Genomic DNA, 10,520 nt, shown 5'->3' with positions numbered 1-10,520 from the left:
GCGGACTCTCAACCACTGCGCCACCAGGGAAGCCCTGGGAAGCTATTTTTGTACGAAGTACGAAACATAGGATGTGTGTAACGTATTCAGGCTGGAGTCATCTATGTATTAGCAGCACAAGTAGGTAAATTTGATCCCAAAGTCAATGTCTCCACTACATGAAGCCAAGGAGAACTTAATGCTGAGTCAGCTCTGGTGTGGGACCGGGCCCAGGGGCAAACACACCATGCACAGCAATTGACTGGGTGTCCCCATGGGGCAAGTTACTTAGCCTCTCTGGGATTCAGTTCCAACTGCAACAGAAAGAACTGGAATAAATACTCTCTAAGTTCCTTTCTAGCTCCAAATTTCTCTTTAAAATGGATACAGAATTCATTCAGTTCTTGGGAGCCAAAGAAACAAACCCAGAAGTTGTTGCAGGCTCTGACTTAAGCAAAGCTTATGATCGGCGGTTCTGATAGTTGATGTTCATCAGAGCTTGTTGGACATAGATCTGGAAATTCAGATCCTGTGGTTCCAAAGTGGGCACCAGGGGGTGGAATATTTCACAAGTTTCTGGGATGATCCAAATATGCTCTGCAATTTGAGAACTACTTGTTCTGCTAAATCATCAGGCCTGATGACTAGTTATTGGAAGGAGCTGAAAAGAGAAACATTTATTGAAAACTTGTTCTATGCCAATACTGAGTATATGTTATCTCATTTAATCATCATAAGTCTTTGGTTCAGAAGAAAATAGGGAAATTTTTCCTTAAGAGGAAAATCCATCCCAGTTGCAAGTAAGGCAATGAAGAATTCCAGATAATTCCTATAAATTAATATCCCTGTTGACTCTTGCCCAGTTAAATAATTAAGCTCATCGTCTGCATTTCTTTGTATATTTGCTTTTTCCTTTTGAAGTAGGGTGATAAAAGGAGAAATAAATTTCATAAATTCAACATAATTACATAAATATAGTATATCAACTTTATTATTAAGTTAATTAAAATAGCAAAAAAAAATCAACAATAATTAAGACTGTCCTTGGGTAAATAAACTTGTCAAGCCACAATTTAATTGTACATTTCATTTCCTGTAATTCAGCCAAGACTCCAAAGATTTACTCAGCTGCAAGAGAAAATTAAGAGCTCTTATATCTCACACTTCATACATAAACTCTCTCTTCAATGATGTTTGTATTTTTCCCCTTTCATGTGCCAACTGCAGGGGAAGACTAATAAAAAGTTTAAAATTCCAGGTTGCTAGGACACATAATCCATTTATTCTGAAACACAGATCTCTATTCCTGCTCATGCTGGGAGAAATTATCATTATTAAGAAATCTTTAGAAATACAGTCAGTTCTCAAAGTGCTTTTCCCAGAATTTTAATCCAAAGAGCACTGCTCTAGAAAAGCGCCATGTTCTTTATTCTTATTAACCTGGGATGGTGGTCCGACAGACAGTCCTACGAGTCAGCATTTGGTAAGGCATGTACAACCTATTGGCAGTTCAACACTAGAGGAGATAAATTTATAGATAATTTGAAACTCCAGAGTGAAAAATAGAATTTGACCCTTGCAGACAGACCTGTGTTTGTTAGTAGCGGAGGTAATTAGAATCACTGTCCTGGGACCACATTACTATGTTTCTTCTTCTAGTCCTGACACTTCTTGACTGTATTAGCTGGTACCCGACTGCTGGAAGGAGCTGGATTGTGAGGGCTTTCATCCCTGGCTGTGCAGGTTACCTTGGAGACACTACCCTGGACCAAACACCTCTACTCTGTGGAAGTGTAACTTCACTCCTGATGACATGGGTGGACCCAAAACACAGACTTGGCCAATCTTAGTATCCATTTCCCTGGACATAACGAGTGATCCAGGAGCATGGGCAATGACCCAAGTAGGGCCAGAGACCTTTTCTGAGTCTGACATATAGATAACGGGAAAGAGAAGTTTTAAGTTGGGAAGATGTGACATTTAGGTTGCCAGTAGCCATCTTCTCTACCAGCACCCTGTGGAGAAAGCCTGTCTGCAAAATGAGGTCAGAGATGGAGAAATGGATGGAGAGAATCAGATGATTCCAGTGGTGCCCAGTCCTGGGAACAGGCACTGGTGCATGCAGCTCCTCCTCTGGTCCTATGAGATACCCCAGGAACAGTCCAGTTATATGACAGTTTATCCTTTTTTGCTTTTTTTTTTTTCTCTTTTGCTTTTTAAGCCAGCTGGATTGGTTTTAAATCCCCTAGAACTGACAGAGCTTTAATAAACACTCTTGGTTACCTTTCCCAAGAACTGAGAACTCCACTGGTTTTCAGCTATGTCTTCTTGCCCTGGTTTAGCTCACAACATCCGCCAGCGAACTCCTTGAACTTGAACCACATTGTCAGGCATACATCCATCTCCTGTATTGTGCAAAAATAAATCACCCTGAAGAAACAATAGCACTGTATTTAGGGAAACGGATTAAATATACACAGGATAGCAATGTCATGCACACACCACACATAGTGACGATTTATTGTCTCTGGGCAGAGGTGGCTAAATCCCAGATACGGGATGACGAATGAGGGGCCTGTGCGGTGTCAGCTGCTTCTATTTCAGTTTGGAATCTGTCCTCATGGAATTTCAGCGTGATTATCTGGTTTCACTCTTAGGATGGCACATTTTGTATATGCTTTTATGGAATGTGTGCTGACTACTGACTTTCCATATGTATTTATACCAGGGTTTCTCAACGGCGGCTCTATAGACCTTTTGCACTGGATGATTCTCTGGGGGGGATGTTGGGAGCTGTTTGGGAGTTTAAGAGCTTTCCTCTGCAGGGTAGGGTGGTTAGCTGGCCTCCACACACTAGATACCAGAAGCACCTGTCTCCATCTGTGGCAATCGAAACTGTGTTAGGCATTGTCAAGTATTCTCTGGGGGACAAAATTGCCTCCAGCTGAGAACCACTGGTTTAGACAGCTCACCAGCTTTGGATGTTTGGTCTTTGCAAGATACTGTTGTCTTCCATCACTATCCTCAAAAAACACATGTTAGTTTACCATCTATATATCTTTAGACTCCCAAATAATTGAGAACATTGCACTAGCAACTGCTGAATTTGGGCCATTATTTCAGGTAAGTTTCTGTAATTCATTTACACACACACACACACACACACGCACTGGCATCTTTCTGAATCTTCACTCTCTTGGGTCCTCTGATTGGATTAATCCATATTTCATGATTGCCTCAGTCACAGTAACTGTTGCCTATAACAAAGACTTCAATCAAGGTCTGATTCCAGTGCCTGATTTTTTTCCAAAACTGATTCTGCCTGCCCCCATATTTATTCCTCCAAAGCCCAGCACTGAAGCCAGCTCTCCATGTGAGCTCATTCTCTATTAAGGTTGCCAGATTGAGCAAATGAAAATGCAGGACACCTAGTTCAAATTGAATTAATATAAGTATGTCCCAAATATTGCTACATATCCTACAATGCACAAGACAGTCCTGACCACAAAGAATTATACAGTCTATATATTGCATGCGATGTACCTACTCTGCCTTGAATCCTGTTATTTTCACTAGTTTTTCCTCACCTACTGCTTAGGACCACAAGGACATTCCCTTATCCAGAGTTGCCCGTGTGGGTAGGGTGCTTGTTAGATTCTGGGTTACTCAGTGTTTCAACCAGGGTCCAACCAGGAAACCAGAAACAAACTGGAATTTTAATGTAGGGAATTGGTTACACAGATGATCTAAGAGGCTTGGTTTAAAAAAATGATGTAACTCACAGATTAGCAAAAACATAAAGTTTATACCCATCCCTAGGCTGGAGGGACAACAAGAGGAGGTAGAGTTACCAAAACTCATGGCTTAGGGTCATTGCAGAAGTTCGAACTTGAAAACAGGCTGATCCAGCAGAGGCAGATAAGGAGAGATACAGTCCCTGTGTTCACCCAAGGAGAAAAGCAGAGGGAGAAACACCCTGGTTCCTCCCACCAACCAATTTCCTACCAGTGCTTCCCACTGGCCAAACCCAGCCATAAACCAGCTACCGAGGGACCTGGGAACTCCAACTGGTCTGAAGCAGTTCGAGTCCACTGACACCAATCCTCAGAGACCCATCTTCTCTTGTCAACGCTGGGCTGTCTCCCTCTCTCTTTTTTTTTAATAACATTGCTTCCTTCCTTCCTTCCTTCCTTTATTTATTTATTTATTTATTTATATGTTTGTCTTCATTGCTGTGCGCAGGCTTTCTCTAGTTGTGGTGAGTGGGAGCTACTCTTCTCTGCGGTGCACAGGCTTCTCATTGCAGTCGCTTCTCTTGTTGCAGAGCACAGGCTCTAGGGCACCCAGTCTTCCGCAGTTGTGGCATGTGGGCTCAGTAGTTGTGGCTCACAGGCTCTAGAGCACAGGCTCAGTAATTGTGGTGCACGGGCTTAGTTGCTCAGCAGCATGTGGGATCTTCCTGGACCAGGGATTGAACCCATGTCCCCTGCACTGGCAGGCGGATTCTTAACCACTGTACCACCAGGGAAATCCCTGGGCCGTCTCTTGTAGCTACGTGGAACCCAGGAGAAGTTGAATGTTCCCATTGTTGGGATTCAGGTGAAGTCTTGGTAGCCACTGCCTCACTCACCAGTGCCTACTCCAAATCTATTACTGAGAAATTTTGAACTGTTGGTTTTTTTTTTAATCCTGATTGTGTGCATCAGTTTTCCTGGGATGAGTCACACTTTCACTGTCCTAAGTCCTATTCTCTCCAGTTCTGCTCTTCCTGTTTGTGCACACCCCACCTCCTTGGAGATGGTGTGACCATGTGACTTGCATTAACCAATGAAATGTAAGCAGAAGCAATAAGCGTTGCTTCTAGTTGAAGCTTTACGAGCAGGCACATAATTTACCACTTTTCTGTTTTCTGCTTTAGGGACCGTGAAAGCATTTGTCAAAATTGAATATTGGTCTGGGTATTAGGTTCCTGTTGCTTCTATAACAAATTACCACATATTAAGTGTCTTAAAACAAATTTATCATCTTATAATTAAGGAGGTCAGTGTCCAAAATCAGTCTCACTGGGCTAAAGTTAGGGTGTCGACAGGGCTGGTTCCTTCTGGAGGCTTCAGGGGCGAATCGATTTCCTTGCCTTTTAAAAAATGTCTAAGACTGCCTGCACTCTTTGGCTTGTGACCCTCCCTCACATCACTCCAAGCTCCTCCTTCCCCGGTCACATCTCCTACTACTGCCTGCCTCCCTCTTAAAAGGACCCTTGTGATTACATTAGACCCGCCTGGATAATCCAAGATCATCTCCCCATCTCAAAATCCTTAACTTAATCACATCAGCAAAGCACCTTTTTCTATGTAAGGTAATATATTTACACAGTCTAGGTTTTAGGGCATGGACATCTTTGGGGGCCCTTGTTCTGTCTACCACAGTCCCTGAGACATTTCAGCGAGCAGAGCCCCACCTGCCAAGCTGCATTAGACACGCAATATGAGTGAAAAATAAACTTTTATGGCATTGAGTCACTAAGATTCAGGGGGGTGTTACCGATGCACAATTTAGTCTGCATTTATACCCTGTTTCTTTTCTGTCGCCTGTCTATATTTTGAAAAAATTTTTAATAACTTAAAGTATTAAATATTACTATTTTCTGCATAAAGTACACTTTAAAAATAGTGTACCATAAACAATCTATGAGCAACCGGGGGGGGGGTGTTAGTTGTTGTTCCTGAGCAAAAGTAACTTTAGATCCGTAAACTAGACCTAAAAATAAATATTGCACATATTCAACACCCTAACAAGATTCTTTCCTGAACCTGAAAAATCTTCACAGATTCCCTTTGTTCCCCAAAGCTAACAGGGTAGCGATGTTAATTTACTTAGATGTTGAACCAGGTGATAGTTAAGAGAGAAAATGAGCAACTCATTGACAGATTATTAAACCTAGTCCTGTTCTTCCTAGAAGTTAGGGGTGGGAAGGTGGGGTCCTGACAATTAAAATGAAAACATTCGTGTGAATACCTAAAGTATAATCCTTACCTTAACTCCTGTAATTATGTCATAGGTCATAAAAAGTAGAGTGGTAAGCATCTTACCATACTGAAGTGCAGAATCAAGGCTGCCCCCCACCACGCCTCTTCTTCATAAGTCAGATGGACAGGTGGACATGTCAGTTTCAGCCCAAATCAGTGGTCTGCAGCTTTCTGCTGTCACATCCCTCTAATCCATAAAATATTTTTAGTATATGCTTCCAATATGTATACCTGCCCAGGTGTTACGACCATTATAACAAATGTACAAAAAAGAAAATGAAAAGATATCAAGATGAAATAACTACTATTTTTAAAAGCGTTGCTAATCATATGGCATTCTACTACATTAGTTAATATTTCAAGACACTACAAGCCCTTACGTAGAGGTTCCTCATTAATGATAGTAGACATGAATCAACAGATTGTAAATTCAAATTTTAAACCATCTTCTTGATAATTTTGAATATTTTTGTTAGAGTTTGTTTCAGATCTGATTTGATCCTCATTTTTACCTTTTCATGTGAATAAGAAGGAGTTCATTCTAGGAGTAAAAGTGTCTGCTTTGTCATTTTTGTTGTTTGTTTGCTCATTGTTCATTTGTTCATGTTCTTGTTGACACTTCAGTCCATGGTTCCTTTGCAGGAAATCTTTTTAAGTCATGTGTCTATTTTATGAGAGTTAATTGAACTAAAACTAGTGAATATTATCTAAAAACAGTTGTGATAATACACCTGGGCATACATAAATATGTCATACTGTGCCGAAAGCAAATAAAAGAGTGAGAAAACCTCCATCAACTCCACTGTGTTCTGGAATGGCCACTCTTTCCTCAGGATGGCTCCATGTGTGTGATCCCACCATGACACAAGACCATCTGACCTTGGGATCAAGTGAGGGCACCGTGTCAATTCGTGTATTTATTATTATACCACTTCTGGGAGGCATGCTCCATACTTTGTGAACTCTAATATAAATAACTAAAATGCAGGTTTCTAGAAAGACTTTTACAAGAGCCATGAATTTAGGTATGTAGCAGAAGGTCCATAATCCATTCAATTAGCTATTATAAAACACGTTACAAAGATATGGAAGCCCAGAGAGGCTGGATGCCTTTCCCCTAATTCCACAGAGGGTTCTTGGCAATTAGGACCAGAAACCAGATCCTCTGAGCCTCAGGCCGACTCACTTCCCATTACATCATGAGATTACGAATGAATAAATTTAGCAATTTCATGACTGAATTAAGTCGTTCTGGCCTCTCTTCAGCATCTTGCTGTGTGATGAAGGCGAAAGACTCAAGGCAAGAATGCGGAGGAGAAACCAGGAGGTAACAGCCCTGGAGATGGGAGAAGATTTTCAGTTTTCTGCAAGATACAAGGGCAGGTCATTTATTTTTCTGCTGTCTCTCTAGCCCCCAGTTTCTGTTTGTCTCACTGACAAAGATCTCTATATTGTTTAAGATTCTCCTGAAAAGAGTTCTTTTGTGCCTACCCTATCAGATATTTGAGGACATAATATAGTGTCACATTGATTATATTGATATGCATTCATTATATTCAAGGACAGCCAGCCGGAAAGGTGTCTGGTGTGGCAATTTATAAGGAATGATACAATATCCCTGAAGATGTAATAAGATGAAGTTAATTATGTTTCCCTCCTGTACCAGTAAAGTTCAATCAGAGAAGTAAGACCACTGTGAGTATTATGGGGTAGATTATTGATTACGGAGTTAGACCTCACACAATTGTGGCAGGATCTGAGGAAGAGCGGGTCCAAAAAGTACCAGAGAAAAGCACCTGGTGCAGGTGGACAAGTTGGATGCTAAGTGGAAATCAATGGCGGGAGAGACTGGTAGAGAGGTCTCCGGAAGGCTGTCGGCCCTTTGTGGCTTCTACCTCTGTTAGGTCACAGCAAAACATTTCCTGGCAGGTCTCGGATCACTGCTGGTCAGTAGGGCCAGCATTTGGGACGAAGAGCTGGACTTGGAGTGGGAAAAACAAGAGCAAAGCGGAACCCACCAGCACCTCAGTGACTGCCCCTAACCGCCTCTACCAACTTTCAGATGGTTGCTGCTTCATTCCTGATTCTTAAATAGCACACTTCTCTTGTGGCTACCTTATACTGCCTCTGAGGATGTGGGGCTGGCTCCCCACAAGGCTGTTGCTTTGTGTGTGGGATGTGCTGGTTTGGAGCCAGACCTGAATCACTGAGGATGTGGAGGTGAGGCAGCTAGGTGCCCCCTGCAGCTTTTCTTCTCAGCATTTGCCTAGAGCCTCCAGAAAGGAATGCAGCTCTGCTGACACCTTGATTTTAGCCTAGTGCTATGGTCTGAATATTTGTGTCCACTCCCTCCCCCCAAACTTCATATGCTGAGATCCTAACCCACAAGGCAATGGTGGGCCCTTTGAGAAGTGATTAGGTCAAAAGGTTGGAGCCCACATGAATGGGATTAGTGCCCTTATAAAAGAAACCCCACAGAGCTCCCTAGCCCCTTTCACCCCATGACAATACAAGAAGAAGTCTACAACCCAGAAGAGGGCCCTCACCCCATCATGCTGGTATTTTGTTTTGTTTTGTTTTGCGTTACGCGGGCCTCTCACTGTTGCGGCCTCTCCCACTGCGGAGCACAGGCTCCGGACGCACAGGCTCAGCGGCCATGGCTCACGGGCCCAGCCGCTCCGCGGCATGTGGGATCTTCCCGGACCGTGGCACGAACCCGTGTCCCCTGCATCGGCAGGCGGACTCTCAACCACTGTGCCACCAGGGAAGCCCCATGCTGGTATTTTGATCTCAGACTTCCAGCCTCCACAACTGTGACAAATAAATTTCTGTTGTTTATAAGCTACACAGTCTGTGGTTCTTGTAATAGCAGCACAAAGGGACTAAGAACTATCTCCCCTGGCAGCCCACTGCCAGTGACTCACCGATTTCGGGGTACAAAAGGCCAGCCCGCTGGTCTCAAGGGGGGGACACAATCTGCAGTGCAGTTCATGCTCCAGAGCTCCCCATGGGCCAGTCTGCACCAGCTGAGGCCTCATCCTTGCTTAACTCCTTCATCTGCTCTCTTCTGGTTTTCTCTCTCCCTTTTTCCTGAGAGCACATCCTCGATAAACCATAGGCACCTGAATTCCTGTCTTAGGCTCTTTTTCTAAGGAGTCCCAATCCACGACCCCTCTCTATTGCATTCTGCTCTTCAGTTACATAGCCCTCTTGCAGTTCCTAGAACCCTGGGCATTGGTTCATGATAAACCTTCCCAAGTTTTATTAACCCCATTTTACAGATGAGGAAACTGAGGTACATAGAGGTTAAAGTCATATGGCTTATAAGTGATAGAGCCCTGACCCCAGGCTGTTTGACTCCAGACACTGTACCACTATACTGCATTTATTTACATTATTTATTTCCTTTATTTGCTTGTTTACTTTGGTTATTGTGTCTCCTCCCACTAAAATACAAGTTCCTTGAGGATATGAATTTTTGTGCATTTAGTCCACTGCTGTATCCCCTAGTACCTAAAGAAGTCCAGGCATTATACCAGGCCCTCAAATATGTATTAAACTACATAGTTTCTGTGACTTCAAGCTGTTCTTCTTTCTGGATTCAGGGGGAAAACAAATTGTAATAAGGGTAGATCAATTATTCAAATTTCAGCCAACAGCCACATCATGTAATAAATGCTTCTTCCTTCCCATCCTGATTCAGCTCTGTAACAAGTTGGATGCAATATATTTAAGGCACATGGTGATCGTTTAAATATTTGGCTTCCATTTTAGAACCGTGGGTGCCATGCAGCTGTGTAATTGTTGGCTGAGATGATCTCTGGCATACCAAAGGCCAGAATTCGCAGTGATGATGTTGAGACCTTACCAGAAACATTCAAGGCTGGGAGAAGACCTGCATGCATCTAAGTGGAAAGTTCATGGCCAAAGTCATCTGTGATTACAATCTAGTGCTGCTCATTGAGACTTCAGGGAACCCCCAAAATAGCATGTCATCCAAGTTCCGAACTACTTTAGAAATAGACCCCAAAAATACGACACAAGGAAATCAAAATATCGTGTTTGCTACTAAGAAAGCGGATATTGCAGAATGTGGCTTGGACTTAAGAACCAAATGTTTTCCTAACACTAGACCCCAGAACTAGACAACTTTACCCACGGTGACTACAGAGCTCCCCAGGTAGGGCCTTGGCCCTATTAACTGATAGCATGAAGGAACAGAGCAGGACACACATTCTCTGCAGGGACACCAGCTCCCAAGGGGATTCCAGGGGAAGGGCTAGCGACCCTGTCCTGATTCTCCTTCTAAACTCACCTGCTGTATCTAGACAAATCACTGTATCTCCCCAAGAAAAGAGTGAGTGATAGTGCAGAGAGATGCCAGGAGTGTTGCATGATGGATATCCCTTCAATGAAAGGAAACATTAAAAGTGGGGAATAATATAATACTTGCCACGGCACTGCCCCATGAGCAATTGGATGACTCTTGAAGGAATTTCAATTATATTTTTGCTT

The sequence above is a fragment of the Delphinapterus leucas genome, chromosome 5 (genome assembly GCF_059928025.1).
Source record: "Delphinapterus leucas isolate spDelLeu-1000000601 "Yukka" chromosome 5, BTC_Dleu_Yukka2, whole genome shotgun sequence".
Taxonomy (NCBI): Eukaryota; Metazoa; Chordata; class Mammalia; order Artiodactyla; family Monodontidae; genus Delphinapterus; species Delphinapterus leucas.
This window is presented reverse-complemented; position numbering follows the sequence as displayed.